We start from the raw sequence: 18,441 nt of genomic DNA, 5'->3' as shown, positions 1-18,441 counted from the left end.
GGATAGTTGTTCAGCACCTACCATGTTCCAGGACCACTGTTCAGTGCCTGGGACAGAGGGATACAGCCCATCTCTGCCCTCAAGGCATTCAGAGTCTGGTGGGGGTTAGACACATGTCAATAAATAATCACAGAGCAACATGGTAAATGTGTCATAAGAGATGAGTGAAGTGCTACGGGAAGGAAAAGATGTGGGTTTTCCCCGTGGTTTATCTTCCCCCTGAAGATCAGAGTAGAGGAGACTTTGAAATAAGCTTAAACTGGCTCTCTCTGGGATGTCTTATAGGATTGCTACATGGATAATACTAGTTGAGTGAAAGATTAGCTACACTTATTTTAATATTGATAAAGAAAATGTATATTAGCCAATTACATCACCATGTGTCCTAAGTGAATTGGGGAAGGACTCTGAGAGCATCTGTTGAGGTTAGCTCACTTGCTATTTAATTCGGCAGCCACCAGCCTCAGGACCTTATGGTTCTGATTTTCATGGAGATCACTGTCATCAACAGGCCTCCCATGTCCCTTGGATTAAGACATAGAGATGCTGGCATTTGGATCATGAGATTGTGATTCAACAGGCTGGCACTGGACCCTGGAGTCTGCCTTCTTAACAAGCTCTCCAGGTGGTCCTGAAGCAGGAAGTGCACAGAGCACAGTGGGAGGAGACTAGCCCTGGACTAGTTCCAGAGTTCATGTGTTTCCTGTGATTCCATCACCTGACTCCAAACCCAATAGGATCTATAGGCGCTGTCAGCAACAAGCAGATGGGGTGGCCTGGGATGCATGGAGAGTTAGAAGTAGGGCTTGAATTGTGTCCTCCAAAAAGTATATGTCAAAGTCTAACCCCCAGTACCTCAGAATGCGACCTCACCTGGAAATAGGGCCTTTATTGGGGTAACCAATTTAAAATGAAGTTATTAAGGTGGGTCTTAATCTAATATGACTGGAGTCCCTATAGAAAGGAGAATTTGGCCACAGACACACACCCAGTGAGAAGGCCATGTGAAGATAAAAACAGAGATCAAGTTGATGCTTCTACAAGCCAAGGAATGCCAGAGATTGCCAGCAAACCACCAGAAGCTAGGAAAGAGTCACAGGCAGATTCTCCCTCACAGTTCCCAGAAGGAACTCTGTGTGTGTGTGTGTGTGTGTGTGTGTGTGTGTGTGTGTGTGTGTGGACTCTGGAAAGTTATTCAGAAGCCATTAACAGGGGTTATTCATTCAGGAACCTTGCTAAGAAGAATGAGGAGCTGGATTGGGGAACAGTGTTTCATTATTTCATTGCATGAATTTTTTTAAATTTTATCAGAGTATAGTTGATTTACAATGTTGTGTTAGTTTCATGTGTACAGAAAAGTGATTCAGTAATTCATATACATGTATCCATTCTTTTTCAGATTCTTTATCATATAGGTTATTACATAATACTGAGTAGAGTTCCCTGTGCAATACAGTGGGTCCTGGTTGATTATCTATTTTACACATTGTAGTGTGTATATGTTAATCCCAAACTCCTAATTTATTCCCCCTGCCCCATATTTCCCCTGTGGTAAGCATAAGTTTGTTTCTGATCTCCATGACTCTGTTTCTGTTTTGGAAGTAGGTTCATTTATATTATTTTTTTAGATTCCACATATAAGAAATATTATATAAAATTTGTCTTTGTCTGACTTACTTCAGTTAGTATGATAATCTCTAGGTCCATTCATATTGCTGCAAATGGCATTATTTCATTCTTTTTTATGCTGAGAAATATATCATGTGATCCAGCAACCCCACTCCTGGGCATATATCTGGAGAAAACCATAATTCAAAAAAATACATGCACCCCAATGTCCCTTGCAGCACTATTTACAATAGCCAAGCCATGGAAGCAACTTAAATGTCCATCAACACAGGAATGGATAAAGAAGATGTGGTGCATGAATACTTTCTTAACCAAGAGTTAGTATTTATACACTTAAAAAGTTAACATTTTTAAGACATCAAAAAGCCAGTTGGTCGGGGTTAGGGTGGGATGAATTGGGAGACTGGGATTGCCATATATATGTTACTAATAAGAAAAAAAATATCAAATTGTACACTTTAAATATATGCAGTTTATTGTATGTCAATTTTATCTCAATAAAAGTTCTTTAAAAAATAATAATAATAATAAAATAAATAAACATAGGTTTGTCCTAAGTCAGACCTTATATCAGATTCCAGTAAAGATAAATCATACCAAACACTAGTGGCATAAGAAAAAAAATAATAAAAAGTTAGGAGGAGAAAACAAAAACCAGTTGGTCAATGATTGGTGATAACTTAGAGGGGTGGAATAGGGAGGGTGGGAAGGAGTCGCTGGAGGGAGGGGATATGGGGATGTATGTATAAATACAGCTGATTCACTTTTGTTGTGCAGCAGAAACTGGCACAACAGTGTTAAGAAATTATACTCCAATAAAGAGCTTTAAAAAAATATTCAAAAATAAAACAATGAATAGAAAAAAAAAGCCAGTTGGAGAGAAGGTAAAAATAGAAGAATTCCAGGAGAGAGAGAGGCCTCCAGGGGAAAAAAATGAGAGTCATGACATGGACACCCCAACACCAAAGAATCAAGTCCACCAACAATTTTGATTCAAGAGTTGAAGAGAGATTCCCTATTCCCCAACAAAATGAGCTTGGTCCACTCTGGAGAACAGTATGGAGGTTCCTTTAAAAAGCTAAAAATAGAGCTACCATATGATGGTGCAATCCCACTCCCAGGCATATAAGGAGAGAAAACTGTAATCTGAAACGATACATGCACCGCAATGTTCACTGCAGCACTATTCACAATAGCCAGGACATGGAAGCAACCTAAAAGTTCATCGACAGAGGAGTGGAAATAGAAGATGTGGTACACATATACAATGGAATATTAGGTAGCCATAAAAAGGAACAAAATAATGCCATCTGCAGCAACTTGGATGGACCTGGAGATTCTCATACTGAGTCAAGTAAGTCAGACAGAGACAAATATCATATGATCACTTATATGTGGAATCTAAAAAATGGTACACATGAACTTATTTACAAAACAGAAAGAGTCACAGATGTAGAAAACAAACTTATACTTACCAGGGGAGAAAGCCAGTGGGGGTGGAGGGGGAAGGAGGGATAAACTGGGAGATTGGGATTGACACATACACTACTATATATAATAATGGATAACTGATAAGGACCTACTGTATAGCACAGGAAACTCTTCTCAATACTCTGTAATGACCTATATGGTAAAAGAATCTAAAAAAGAGTGGATGTATGTATATGTATAACAAATTCACTTTTCTGTACAGCAGAAACTAACACAACAATTTAAACCAACTATACTCCAATAAAAACTTTTTACAAAACAGAATAAAATGATTTTAAAAATGGTCTTGATAGAGACTACACCAAGTTAAGGAAGACTGATCCCTTCCTGTGACTGACAAGAAGTCATTTCAACAAGGATGTGGTTTGAAACCCCAGTACCAAGCACAGCACCTGACCTATGGTCAAGGCATGTTTGATACACTTATTTATGCAGCATATATTTGTCGATTACTTATTACTTTCCAGGAACTTTCATTGGTGAAATTAACAGTATAAATTCCCTTCCGTTGTGGAGTTTCCATCATGATGGAATCAGCGAAAGGACATGGATTCAGGCATCTGAGCACCCTGGGGAGGGGCTGGGACCTCCAGACCACGCCGCCTGGGAACTGCAATCAGGTTCAGTCTTGGCTGAGAGGGGACATGGGCGGTGGGGGCGGTGTCCTAGTGAGAGTGAATCCTTCGTGACTTCACCACCTTGTCACCCACTCCATCACCCCAAATGCACATAACCCAGAGAGCAGGTCACAAGTGACAAGAATACAAACAAAATAATTAGCATCTTCCGCCTTAACAAGGAGCCATGGGACTGAAATGCCCGAGCCCCCAAACTGTAAATATCCTGCTGTGTCCCTGGCCCCCATTCACATACCCCAAGCTGGGGTGGGAACACATGATTCCCCTCACATACACACACACACACCCATAGACATCTGACTCGCCCCAGACATCACAGGTGAGTGGTCTCCTCATGTCATTCCTGGTGGCCTAGCCCTGACATTAGCATCCTCTGGAGGCCAATGAACAAATGGTTGGCCAAGACCATACTCATGGTAATAGCATCCTGATAAGTCAGTAAAAGATGGAGAAGGAGAGTGAGCTGGATGGGATCAAGGAAGAGGAATTTCATCCCTTCCTGAATGGAGAGAAAAAGAGAGAGAAAGAGAAGACTGAGGCCAATTCTATACCCTCTGAGTGGGCAAAAAGTGCAGAAGACAAACCCTCTACAGCTAATTATGCGGAGAAAAAGCATTTAGGGTCTGTGGTTGGGGAACACCAATAAACACCTTTCTCCAAAGCAGAGGTTTTCCCAATGTGTTCCTGGGCCAGCAGTAGTAGTATCCCCTGGGAACTGCCTAGAAGTGCTGATTCTCAAGCCCGCATCCCAGACTCTCTGAGGCGTGGGCACAGCTACCTTTGTTGTCACCAGCCCCCTATGTGACACTGATGTATGCTCAAGGCTCAGAACCAATGACTTAGTGCAACCAAGGACTTCACGTCAACAAATAAAGACGGTTGCAAATGTGCTGCCAGGAATGGACTCACAGTAGTATATGCAGCCCAGGGAAACCTGAGCATCACCCTACAAAAACCTCAAACCCAACTCTAAAAATCTTTGAAAAGTAAATAAGTCTCTGCTGGAGATCTCTTGAGGTTACCAAGGAAGACCTTATGCTGCTCACCTTCCTAAAGCCCCCTTTCACCAACTCTTTACCTCCCTAAACCTAACCCTAACCCCAACCCTATGAGGTCCTGCTCCTCATGGCAGGTATTTGCATCTCTTCCCTATTCTTGAAACACCTTGGGGTCACCTATCACCTTTCTCATACAGACTGACCTATAAACTATGTTATCCCATATACTGATATTTCATTAATCCTTAAATCTTTCCAAAGACCAATGTTCTTGGAAAGCAGGGAGATAAGAATCTAAAACATTTGTAACAGAAAAGTTTAACTTAGCACATGTTGACAGCACAGCGTTTAGCTTTGAAACGCCACTGCTCATAGGGTGTGAGTGGCCATACACAGAAGCAATAGAGTTTGAGAGAGTGAAAATAAATCTCAGTTCAAATAAGAGACTTGCAGGCCTCCAGCCAACAACCACTCCCTCTCAGAGTCGCTGTGAAACCTACACAATAAAGAAACTGTAGCTCCTGAGCAGGCTCAACACTTTACAGATATTGTCTTTAAACGCCTCTGATGTGTTCTTGTCAGCAATTGGTTTTTGTTTTTGTTTTTTATTGTATTTATTTTTTTTAGACCCTTTATTGAGATACAGTTAACATACAATAAACTGCATATATTTAGAGTGTACAATTTGGTATCCCAATCTCCCAATTCATTCCCCCTATCCCTCCCCGCTTTCCCCACTTGGTGTCCATATGTTTGTTCTCTACATCTGTGTTTCTATTTCTGCCTTGCAAATGGGTTGATTTATACCATTTTTCTATATTCCACATATATGTGTTAATATATGATATTTGTTTTTCTCTTTCTGACTCACTTCACTCCATATGACAGTCTCTAGGTCCATCCATGTCTCTACGAATGTCCCAGTTTCATTGCTTTTTATAGCCGAGTAAAATTCCATTGTTTATATGTACCATATCTTTTTTATCCATTCATCTGTTGATGGACATTTAGGTTGCTTCCATGTCCTGGCTATTGTAAATAGTGCTGCAATGAACGTTGGAGTGCATGTGTCTCTTTGAATTATGGTGTTCTCTGGGTATATGCCCAGTAGTGGGATTGCTGGGTCATATGGTAGTTCTATTTTTAGTTTTGCAAAAGCCTCCATACTGTTCTCCATAGTGGCTGTAGCAATTTACATTCCCACGAACAGAGCAAGAGCATTCCCTTTTCTTCACACCCTCTCCAGCATTTACTGTTTGTAGATTTTCTGATGATGCCCATTCTAACCAGTGTGAGGTGATACCTCATTGTAGTTTTGATTTGCATTTCTCTAATAATTAGTGATGTTGAGCAGCTTTTCAAGTGCCTCTTGGCCATCCATATGTCTTCTTTGGAGAAATGCCTATTTAGGTCTTCTGCCCATTTTTTGATTGGGTTGTTTATTTTTTTGATATTGAGCTGGATGAACTGTTTATATATTTTGGAGATTAATCCTTTGTCTGTTGATTCATTTGCAAATATTTTCTCCCATTCTGAGGGTTGTCTTTTCATCTTGCTTATAGTTTCCTTTGCTGTGCAGAAGGTTTGATGTTTCATTAGGTCCCACTTATTTATTTTTGTTTTTATTTCCATTACTCTAGGAGCTGGAACAAAAAAGATCTCGCTGTTATTTACGTCAAAGAGTGTTCTTCCTATGTTTTCCTCTAGGATTTTTATAGTGTCTGGCCTTACATTTAGGTCTTTAATCCAGTTTGAGTTTATTTTGGGGTATGGTGTTAGGGAGTGTTCTAATTTCATTCTTTCACATGTAGCTGACGAATTTTCCCAGCACCACTTATTGAAGAGGCTACCATTTCTCCATTGTATATCCTTGCCTCCTTTGTCATAGATTAGTTGATCGTAGTTTATCTCTGGGCTTTCTATCCTGTTCCCTTGATCTATACTTCTGTTTTTGTGCCAGTACCATACTGTCTTGATCACTGTAGCCTTGTAGTATAGCCTGAAGTCAGAAAGCCTGATTCCACCAACTCCGTCTTTCCTTCTAAAGATTGCTTTGGCTATTCGGGGTCTTTTGTGTTTCCATACAAATTGTAAAATTTCTTGTTCTAGTTCTGTGAAAAATGCTATTGGTAATTTGATAGGGATTTCATTGAATCTGTAAATTGCTTTTGGTAGTATAGTCATTATCACAATGTTGATTCTTCCAATCCAAGAACATGGTATGTCTCTCCATCTGTTTGTGTCATCTTTGATTTCTTCCATTAGTGTCTTATACTTTTCTGAGTACAGGCTTTTACCTCCTTGGTTAGGTTTATCCCTAGGTATTTCATTCTTTTTGTTGCAATGGTGAGTGGGATTGTTTCCTTAATTTCTCTTTCTGATTTTTCATTGTTAGTGTATAGAAATGCAACAGTTTCCTGTGTGTTAATTTTGTATCCTGCAACTTTACCAAATTCATTGATTAGCTCAGGTAGTTTTCTGGCAGCATCTTTAGGATTTTCTATGTAGAGTATCATGTCATCTGAGAACAGTGACAGTTTTACTTCTTTTCCAACTGGATTCCTTTTATTTCTTTTCCTTCTCTGATTACTGTGGCAAGGACTTCCAAAACTATGTTGAATAGTAGTGGTGAGAGTGGACATGCTTGTCTTGTTCCTCATCTTTGAGGGAATGCTTGTAGTTTTTCACCATTGAGAATGATGTTTGCTGGGTTTGTCATATATGGCCTTTATTATGTTGAGGTAGGTTCCCTCTATGCCCACTTTCTGGAGAGTTTTTACCATAAATGGGTGTTGAATTTTGTCAAAAGCTTTTTCTTCATCTATTGAGATGATTATGTGGTTTTTATCCTTCAGTTTGTTAATATGGTGTATCACATTGATTGATTTGCATATAATGAAGAATCCTTGCATTCCAGGGATAAACGCCACTTGATCATGGTGTATGATCCTTTTAACATGTTGTTGGATTCTGTTGGCTAGTATTTTGTTGAGGATTTTTGCATCTAAATTCATCAGTGATATGGGTCTGTAATTATCTTTTTTTGTAGTATCTTTGTCTGGTTTTGGTATCAGGGTGATGATAGCCTCATAAAATGAGTTTGGGAGTGTTCCTTCCTCTGCAATTTTTTGGAAGAGTTGGAGAAGGATGGATATTAGCTCTTTTCTAAATGTTTGATAAAATTCACCTGTGAATCCATCTGGTCCTGGACTTTTGTTTGTTGGGAGATTTTTAATCACAGTTTCAATTTCATTCCTTGTGATTGGTCTGTTCATATTTTCTATTTCTTTCTGATTCAGTCTTGGAAGCTTATACCTTTCTAAGAATCAGTCCATTTCATCCAGGTTATCCATTTTTTTGGCATATAGTTGCTTGTAGTAGTCTCTTATGGTGCTTTTTATTTCTGCGGTGTCTGTTGTAACTTCTCCTGTTCCATTTCTAATTTTTTTGATTTGAGTCCTCTCTCTCTTTTTCTTCATGAGTCTTGCTAGAGGTTTATCAATTTTATTTATCTTCTCAAAGAACCAGCTTTTAGTTTTATTGATTTTTGCTATTGTTTTCTTTGCTTCTATTTCATTTATTTCTGCTCTGATCTTTATGATTTCTCTCCGTCTACTAACTTTGGATTGTGTTTGCTCTTCTTTCTCTAGTTTCTTTAGGCGCAAGTTAAGATTGTTTATTTGAGATTTTTCTTGTTCTTGAGGTAGGATTGTATTGCTATAAACTTCCCTCTTAGAACTGCCTTTGCTGTATCCCATAGGTTTTGGATCGTTGTGTTTTTATTGTCATTTGTCTCTAGGTATTTTTTGATTTCCTCTTTGATTTCTTCAGTGATCTCTGGGTTATTTAGTGGTGCATTGTTTAGCATCCAGGTGTTTGTGTTTTCTACAGGTTTTTTTTTTTGTAATTGATTTATAATCTTATAGCCTTGTGGTCAGAAAAGATGCTTGATACAATTTCAATTTTCTTGAATTTACCAAGGCTTGATTTATGACCCAAAATGTGATCTATCCTGGAGAATGTCCCATTTGCACTTGAGACAGAATGTGTAATCTGCTGTTTTTGGATGTAATGTCCTATAGATATATATTAAATCAAGCTGATTGTGTCATTTAAAGCTTGTGTTTCCTTATTAACTTTCTATGTGGATGATCTATCCATTGGTGTAAGTGGGGTGTTAAAGTCCCCCACTATGATTGTGTTACTGTCGATTTCCTCTTTCATGGTTGTTAGCATTTGCCTTATGTATTGAGGTGCTCCTAAATTGGGTGCATATATATTTATAATTGTTATCTCTTCTTCTTGGATTGATCCCTCAATCTTTATGTAGTGTCCTTTCTCTCCTCTTGTAACATTTTTTATTTCAAAGTCTATTTTATCTGATATGAGTATCACTACTCCAGCTTTCTTTTGATTTCCATTTGCATGGAATATCTTTTTCCATCCCCTCACTTTCCGTCTGTATGTGTCCCTAGGTCTGAAGTGGGTCTCTTGGAGACAGCATGTGTACGGGTCTTGTTTTTGTATCCATTCAGCCAGTCTGTGTCTTTTGGTTGGTGCATTTAGTCCATTTACCTTCAAGGTAATTATCAATATGTATGTTCCTATTACCATTTTCTTAATCATTTTGTTTATGTTTTTGTAGGTCCTTTTCTTCTATTCTATTTCCCACTTAGAGAAGTTCCTTTAGCATTTGTTGCAGGGCTGGTTTGGTGGTGCTGAATTCTCTTAGCTGTTGCTTGTCTGTAAAGCTTTTGATTTCTCCACCGAATCTGAATGAGATCCTTGCTGAGTAGAGTATTCTTGGTTGTAGGTTCTCCCCTTTCATCACTTGAAATATATCATGCCACTCCTTTCTAGCTTGCAGAGTGTCTGTTGATAAATCAGCTGTTAACCTTATGGGAGTTCCCTTGTATGGTATTTGCCTTTTTTCCCTTGTTGCTTTTCATAACATTTCTCTGTCTTTAATTTTTGTCAGTTTGACTACTATATGTCTTGGCATGTTTCTCCTCAGCTTTATCCTGCCTGGGACTCTCTGTGCTTCCTGCACTTGGGTAGCTATTTCCTTTCCCATGTTAGGGAAGTTTTCAACTATAATCTCTTCCAATATTTTCTCGGGTCCTTTCTCTCTCTCTTCTCCTTCTGGGACCCCTATAATGTGAATGTTGGTGCATTTAACATTGTCCCAGAGGTCTCTTAGGCTGTCTTCAGTTCTTTTCTTTCTTTTTTCTTTATTCTTTTCTGCATCAGTGATTATCATAATTCTGTCTTCCAGCTCACTTATTCACCCTTCTGCCTCAGTTAATCTGCTATTGGTTCCTTCTAGTGTATTTTTCATTTCAGTTATTGTGTTGCATATGTCCATTTGTTTGCTCTTTAATTCTTCTAGGTCTTTGGTAAACTTTTCTTGCAACTTTTCAATCTTTGCATCCAGTCTTTTTTCAAAGTCCTGGATCATCTTCACCATCATTATTCTAAATTCTTTTCTGGAAGAGTGCCTATCTCCTCTTCATTTAGTTGTTTTTCTGGCATTTTATCTTGTCCCTTCATCTGGTACAAAGTCTTTTGCCTTTTCCTTTTCTCTATCTTTCTGTGGCTGTGGTTTTCGGTTCCACAAGATGAGATACTGCTGATAGTGCTTGATACTGCTGTCTGCCCTCTTGTGGAGGAAGCTATCTAGGAGGCTCATAGGTGCTTCCTGATGGGAGGGACTGATGGTGGATTGGGCTGGGTGGACGGAGCTCAGTAAAACTTTAATCCAATTTGGTGGGTGGAGTGCAGTGACACTTTAATCTGCTTGTTTGCCAATGGGTGGAGCTGTGTTCTTACTTTGTTTAATGTTTGGCATGAGGCTACCTATCACTGGTGCTTACAGGCTCTTTTGTGGGGCTAATGGAGAACTCTGGGAGGGCTCATGCCAATAAGCACTTCCCGGAACCCCTGCCGCCAGTGTCTCCATCTCCACAGGCAACCCTCCAACACCAGCAGGTAGGTCTGGTTCAGTCTCCTATGGGGTCACTGCTCCTTCCCCCTGGGTCTTGGTGAGCACTTTTTTATGTGCCCTCCAAGAGTGGAATCTCTGTTTCCCCCAGTCCTGTGGAGGTCCTGCAATCAAATCCTGCTGGCTTTCAAAGTCTGATTCTTTGGGGATTCCTCCTCCCATTGCTGGACCTCCAGGTTAGGAAGCCTTATGTGAGGCTCAGAACCCCTACTTTAGTGTGTGGACTTCTGTGGTATAACAGTCCTCCAACTTGTGAGTCACCCACCCAGCATTTATGGGATTTGATTTTAACACAATTGTGCCCCTCCTACCATCTCATTGCTGCTTCTCCTTTGTCTCTGGATGTGGGGTGTTTTTTTGTTTGTTTTTTTTGTTGTTGTTGTTGAGTTCCAGTGTCTTTCTGTCAATGATTGTTCAGCAGTTAGTTGTAATTCTGGTGCTCTTGCAAGAGGGAGTGAGCACACGTCCTCCTACTCTGCCATCTTGATTCACCCCTTTCCCCCACCCAGCAATCAGTTTTAAGGCCTGGGAACCTAGCCAGGTAAGAAATGAGGTAAGCAAAGGAAAATCCTTTTACAAGGACCTGGTGAATCATGCCATATTGATTATTTTTTCTATATCATTTATGTATCATAAGGGGCATGTGTAGTGCCTAGCACCTAACATGTTCTCTATAAATGTTCATTAAGTGAAAGGAAGGATAAACACACCCACTGGGAAATGGAGACTTAGAAAGGCACATGCAATCAGGCTTTGATGGTCTTGTGTGAATGCAATAATGATTTGTTTTCTCTGGATCTTCAATATGAAGCTGCTAAGTACAAATAAATAGTGGGAACTTTCCAAATAGATGAGGAAATAAAACTAGGATCAATCCCATTAGCAACTTAAAATGGGTGAATGACAATAGTATCAGGCATGCCTACAGGTTTGCATTTCTTTAAACCTTGCTCTCTCATGTTCATTCATTTCATCCATATTTACATATCAGTTCATGTCAGAATGTTATTTTACAAACTCACTTTTCTTGTCATTGTATTAACTCCAGGAGTACGCATTTAGCACATTCTGCTTTCCATCAAGTAGGAATTTGATCACATCTTTGTCATTTTTATGAAAATAGCTTATCTTTGAATAGTCCAGGCTGTGTCTGGGAGTTTTTATTTTGAATACACTTTTTGAACAGCTGTTTGACATGATACAAAAGTGTATATTTTACCTGAGGGTGCAAAACTGTTTCAATGGGCAGTGATGGTTTGCCTAAAACATAAGAAAATATAAAATTCCTTGTCCTGTGAAGCTACTGCTGAGAGCAAATATACTTCCAAATCATCATTACCTTTAAAGCTCCAGATATTCTTTTGTCATTGTGAATATGACAGCGACATAAAACCTCCACTTAACCGGCTTTCTAAGTTCATCCAAAGTCTCTCTTTCCGCTGAAAATATACTGAATGATGTCCCAGTATGCTGAATGCTTGAGGTCAGAAGGCTACTCTTGCTTACTGAAATATTCCTGCTGACTTGAGTTATTGAAATAACTCAAATAATCCCAAACCTGACTATGCTGATTGTAGTTGCTGCTGCAATTATATTGTTTGAATACTGCTGTGTAAATTAACAAACTAAAAGAGAAAAGAGGAAGGAAGGAAGGAAGGAAGGAAGGAAGGAAGGAAGGAAGGAAGGAAGGAAGGAAGGAAGGGGGGAAGGGAGGGAGGGAGGAAGGGAGGGAGGAAGGGAAGGAGGGAACTGTGGTTTCGTGAAATCCAAATTCAATGCTTTGTAAAGTTTTAAAAATTAAAAGGAATCATTTAAAAAATGCTGTCAAATTAGATGCAAGCAAGGTAATTGAAGACAATTTAGATGTAAATTTGTTAGTTCCTTGTTCCACATTCATGAAAAAAACTAGAGGATAGATTTCAGCCTACATGTATGGCTAAGGCAAGGCACTTGATAACAGAACCACCATCATTTTTTTCATAATCAGAGAAAAGAACTTGGTCTCCATCAAAAAGCCTGGTGAATAAATTTACATACTAAGTGCGAAAGGTAAGATTATGCACTTTTATGATCCCACATCTTTGGAGAAGATTTCAACACTGGTCCTCATCACAACAAATGAGAAGGGGTCAATCTAGTGATCATGTGGTAGCAGATCACAAAGTGCCCCTATTAACTTGGGGTTCATTGGAAGCAGCAGAAGCATGTTGTTCATCCTTATATCCCTAGTCATTATCCCAAAATTGATGCTAAAGTCATATCTTGTTTATGGAGGATGAAAGGGAGGAAGGGAGGAAAGAAAAGAGAGAAAGGGGAGAGGAAGAGAAAGAAGAAAAGAAGATGATCAGGTTTGGGTCTGAATTCTCTCAATTTTGTTTTCTATGCAGTTTTGCTCCACTGAAGAGAACCAAGGGTGTTTATGAACACCCAACACCAAGTTGTCTCAAAACAACTAAGTTACATCTCTGAGACTGTCTCAGACACAGATGGTTTTGTTTGAGGAAACAGAAATGAACAAAAAGGAGCTGTAAGGATTCCATGGGTATACACAGAATCAATGGGTCTGCAGGGAACGGAGACTGGAATCACTAAAAAATTGCTGTCAAGACAAAAACAAATATTATATGATATTGCTTATATGTGGAATCCAAAAAAAATGATACAAATGAACTTGTATACAAAACAGAAATAGACCTATAGACATAGAAAACAAACACGGTATTTTGTAATAACCTACAAGGGAAAACAACTTAAAACAGAATTTATATATATATATAAATTTTGAGTCACTTTGCTGTACACCTGAAACTAATACAACATTGTAAATCAACATACTTCAATTAAAATTAAAAATTAAGGGATTTCCCTGGTGGCAGAGTGGTTAAGAATCTGCTTGCCAATCCAGGGGACGTGGGTTCGATCCCTGGTCCAGGAAGATCCCACAGGCTGCTGAGCAGCTAAGCCTGTGAACCACAACTACTGAGCCCATATGCCTAGAGGCTGTGCCCCCTAACAAGAGAAGCCACCTCAATGAGAAGACCACGCACCACAATAAAGAGTAGCCCTTGCTCACTACAACTAGAGAAAGGCTGTGTGCAGCAATGAAGACCCAATGCAGCCACACACACACAAAAAAATAAAAATTAAAAGTTTTCTGACCAACTAGATTGAACAAGGTAATTGAAAACAATTTGGATGGAACATTGTAAAAATCTGAAAGGATTTTGCATCCAAATTGCTTTGCAAGGATCCTTAATTGCTTGTTCCACATTAATGAAACAAACTGAAGCATAGAGTTCAGGCTATATGAATGGCTAAGGCAAGGCAGTTGATACAGACCCACCATTGATGTATTTATACTCAGAGAGAAGACCTTGGTCCTCATCCAAGCCCAGTGAATAACTTTACATACCTAACTTAAGTTAAAATGTGAAAGACATGCTTGTGCACATTTATGTTCCCGCACTATTGCAGGAAGTTTCAACAATTGTCCTCATCACAAATGAGAGGGGGTCTACCTAGTGATTGTGTGGTAGCATCACAAAGTGCTCCTAACAAACTTGGGGTTCATTAGAAGCAGAGGAAGAGTATCATTCACCCTTATATGTCTAGTTGTTAACCCAAAAGTGATGTTAAACTTATACCTTGCTGATGGAGGATGAAAGGGAGGGAGGAAAGAAAAGAAACATAAGGGAAAGGAAGAGACAGAAGAAAAGAAGATAATCACATTCTCTTTTAAAATTGTGTCAGGTTTTGGTTTGATTTCCCTCGAGTTTGTTTTCATGGAGATTTGCTCCACTGACCACAAACAAGGGTGTCTGAGAACAATATCTAAGTGGTTTCAAAAGAACGAAGTTAGATCTTTTTTTTTTTCTTTTTTTTTTTATTTATTATTTTTGGGGGGGTACACCGAGTTCAATCATCTGTTTTTATACACATATCCCCATATTCCCTCCCTCCCTTGACTCTCCCCCCCACCCTCCCTCGAGTCAAGATGCCTTAGAGGACTGGGACGGGGAGGGTCGGGGGGACTCGAGGAAGTTAGATCTTTGAGACTCTCTCAGACATGGATGGTTTTGTTTCAGGAAACAGAAATCCATGAAAGGGAGCTGTAAGGATTCCATAGGTTTTCACAGAACCTGCGGGTCTGTAGGGAGCTGAGACTGGAACTCCATCTCTGACCCCCAGCTTTATGTCACTTCCTTCTCCCCTTTTATCTTTCACAGTAGACACAGGCAGCCCATGGAACCAGAAAACTAAACAGCGGTCTCAGAATTCCTCCTCCTGGGACTCTCAGAAAAGCCAGAGCATCGGATCCCCCTGTTGGGGCTGTTCCTCTCCATGTACCTGGTCACCGTCTTTGGAAACCTGCTTATTATCCTGGCCATCATCAAAGACTCCCACCTCCACACACCCATGTACTTCTTCCTCTGCAACCTGTCCCTTGTCGATGTCTTCTTGTCTTCTACCACTGTCCCCAAGATGCTGGTGAACCTCTGGACTCAGAACCAAGCCATCCCCTTTGGGGGCTGCCTTGCTCAGATGTATGCCTTCCACCTGTTTGGGACCATGGACAGCTTCCTCCTGGCTGTGATGGCCATTGATCGCTTCATGGCCATTGTCCACCCTCTGCGTTATTCGGCCATTATGAGGCCCCGTGTGTGTGGCCTGCTGGTGGGGGGGTCATGGCTGATCACCAACCTCCAGTCTCTGGTGCACACCTGCCTCATGGCTCAGCTGACCTTCTGTGCCGCCTCTGAAATCCCCCACTTCTTCTGCGACCTCATGCCCCTGCTGAAGCTCTCCTGCTCAGACACGCACACCAACGAGCTGGTGATCTTTGCTTTCGGCATCATCATGGGCATCAGTCCCCTCGCGTGCATCCTCTTCTCTTATTGCTGCGTGTTCTGGACCGTCTTCAGGATCCCTCCTGCTCAGGGAAAATGGAAAGCCTTCTCCACTTGCAGCCCGCACCTCACCGTGGTGACACTATTCTATGGTACCATCTTTGCCGTGTACCTGCAGCCCACATCACCCGCCTCCTCCCAGAAGGACAAGGCAGCTGCCCTGATGTGTGGGGTGGTCATCCCCACGCTGAACCCCTTTATCTACAGCCTAAGGAACAAGGACATGAAGGCAGCCCTGAGGAAGCTGGTGCACAAAGCAGCTCCCTCTCAGTCCTAAGGCAGGATAGTTGTTCAGCACCTACTATGTTCCAGAACCACTGTTCAGTGCCTGGGACAGAGGGATACATCCCATCTCTGCCCTCAAGGCATTCAGAGTCTGTTAAGGGGTACTGCATGTCAATAAATAATCACAGAGCAACATGGTAAATGTGTCTTAAGAGATGAACAAAGTGCTACAGGAAGGGAAAGGTGCATTTTCCCCACGGTTCATCTTCCACCTGAAGATCACAGCAGCAGACAAGACTTTGAAGTAGCATTAAATTCTCTAGGGTATCGGGTTTATAGAATTGCCACATTGATAACCTTTGTGGAATGAAAGATTAGCTGCACTCATTTTAATACTCTTAAAGACAATGTGTATTAGCCACGTGTATTACATCACCATGCTTCCTAAGTGACTTGGGGTGGGGGAGGACCTTGAGAGCATATGTTGAGATAAGCTGATTTGCTGTCTGATTCAGCAGCCTCCAGCCTCAGTCTAACAGGGGCCCTTGTGGTCTCAACTTTGCATCTGGATCATTGTCATCAACAGGCATCCCATGCCCCCCAGATTGGAACTTGGATCATGGGGATTGAGATTCAACAGGCTGGCACTGGACCCTGGAATCTGCCTTCTTGACAAGCTCTGCAGGTGGTCCTAAAGCAAGGAGTGCACAGAGCACAGTGGGAGGACACTGGCCCTGGACTAGCTCCGGAGTCCATGTGGTTCCTGTGATGTCCATCATCTGACCCCAAACCCAATACAATTCTATAGGCACTGTCAGCAGCAAGAAGATGGGGTAGTATGAGACCTATGGAGAGTTAGAATTGGGGGTTCAATTGTTTGCAACGAAAAGGATACATCACAGTCTAACCCCCAGTACCTCTTAATGTGACCATATCTTGAAATAGGGTCTTTACTGAGATGATCCAGTTAAAGTGAGGTCATTAGGGTTGGTCCCAATTCAATATGACTGACTCCCTAATAAAAAGGTAGAATTTGGCCACAGACATGCACCCAGGGAGAAGGCCATGTGAAGATGAAAACAGAGATCAAGGTGAAGCTTCTACAAGCCAAGGAATGCAGAGATGCCAGCCAGCCTTCAGAAGCTAGGGGATAGGCATGGACAGACTCTCCCTCACAGTTCCCAGAAGGAAGTCTGTGTGTGTGTGTGTGTGTGTGTGTGTGTGTGTGTGTGCACGCGCGTATGTGTGTAGAAACTCTGGAAGATTACCCAGAAGCCATTAACAGGTGTTATCCATTAAGAGGCCTTGTCAAGAACTGGAGGAATGGGGACACAGATTAGGGAACAGCATTTCATTACTTCATTGCATGGCTACTTTCTTAGCCAAGAGTTAGTCTTTACACATTTTAAAAGTTAACATTTTTAAGAAATAAAAAATCCATAGGGGAGAAAGTAAAAATAGAAGGATTCCAGGAAATAGAAAGGCTTCCTGGGGAAACAGAAATAGGAGTCGTGACCTGGACACTGCAGCACCAAAGAATCAAGTCCACCAACAATTTTGACTCAAGAGTAGAAGAGAGATTCCCTAATCCCCATTCAAGATGGGTTTGGAAGGGACTACATGAGGTTAATGAAGACTGATCACTTCCCATGAACGCAAGAAGACATTTTTCACAAGGATCGGTTTGAAACCCCTGTGCCAAGTACAGCACCTGACCTATGGGCAGCACACATTTGATACATTTATTTATGTGACATATATTAATGGATTACTTATTACTTTCCAGGAGCTTTTCTTGGTGAACATAACAGTATAAATTCTCTGCCCTCGTGGAATTTCCACCGTAATGGAATGAGTGAAAAGACATGGATTCAGGCATCTGAGCGCCCTGTGGAGGGGCTTGGACCTCCAAACCAGACCACCCTCTTTGAGAACTGCCCTAAGGCTCATTCTGGGCTGGGAGGGGACACTAGGAGTGGGGGGGGGTCCTAGTGAGAATGAATCCTTAATGACTTATCCACCTTGTTACCAACTCCATCATCCCAAAGTGCACATACCCCAGAGAACAGGTCACAAGGGACAAGAACACAAATGAAATAATTAGCATCTTCCTCATTAACAAGGAGCCATGGGACCGAAATGCCCAAGAGCCCCAAACTGTACATATCTTGCTGTGTCCCTGGCCCCCGGTTCACATACCCCAAGCTGGGGTGGGAACACATGATTCCCCCCACCCCATAGACATCAGACTCGCCCCAGAAATCACAGCTGAGTGGTCTCCTCATGCAATTCCTGGTCGCTTAGCACTGACCTCAGAATCCTCTGGGGCCAGTGGAGGAGTCTGACAAGACCATACTATTAATAACATCATCCTGGTAAGTCAGCGAAAGATTGAGAAGGAGAGTCACCTGGATGGCATCAGGGAAGAGGAATTTCTTTCATCCCATCCTGGATGAAGAGAGAGAGAGAGAGAGAGAATATGAAAAAAGGAAGGGACTGAGACCAATTCTATATCCTCTGGGTGGGCAAAAGATAGAGAGGGCAAACCCTCT

At 41.1% G+C, this 18,441-nt stretch overlaps 1 pseudogene; it reads left to right on the top strand.

The window, feature by feature from the left end:
* The first annotated feature begins 14,999 nt into the window (after positions 1-14,999).
* LOC130837442 (olfactory receptor 1I1-like) lies at positions 15,000-15,941 on the top strand (annotated as a pseudogene).
* Positions 15,942-18,441: the final 2,500 nt, after the last annotated feature.

This window comes from Hippopotamus amphibius, chromosome 15 (genome assembly GCF_030028045.1).
Source record: "Hippopotamus amphibius kiboko isolate mHipAmp2 chromosome 15, mHipAmp2.hap2, whole genome shotgun sequence".
Taxonomy (NCBI): Eukaryota; Metazoa; Chordata; class Mammalia; order Artiodactyla; family Hippopotamidae; genus Hippopotamus; species Hippopotamus amphibius.
This window is presented reverse-complemented; position numbering and strand designations above follow the sequence as displayed.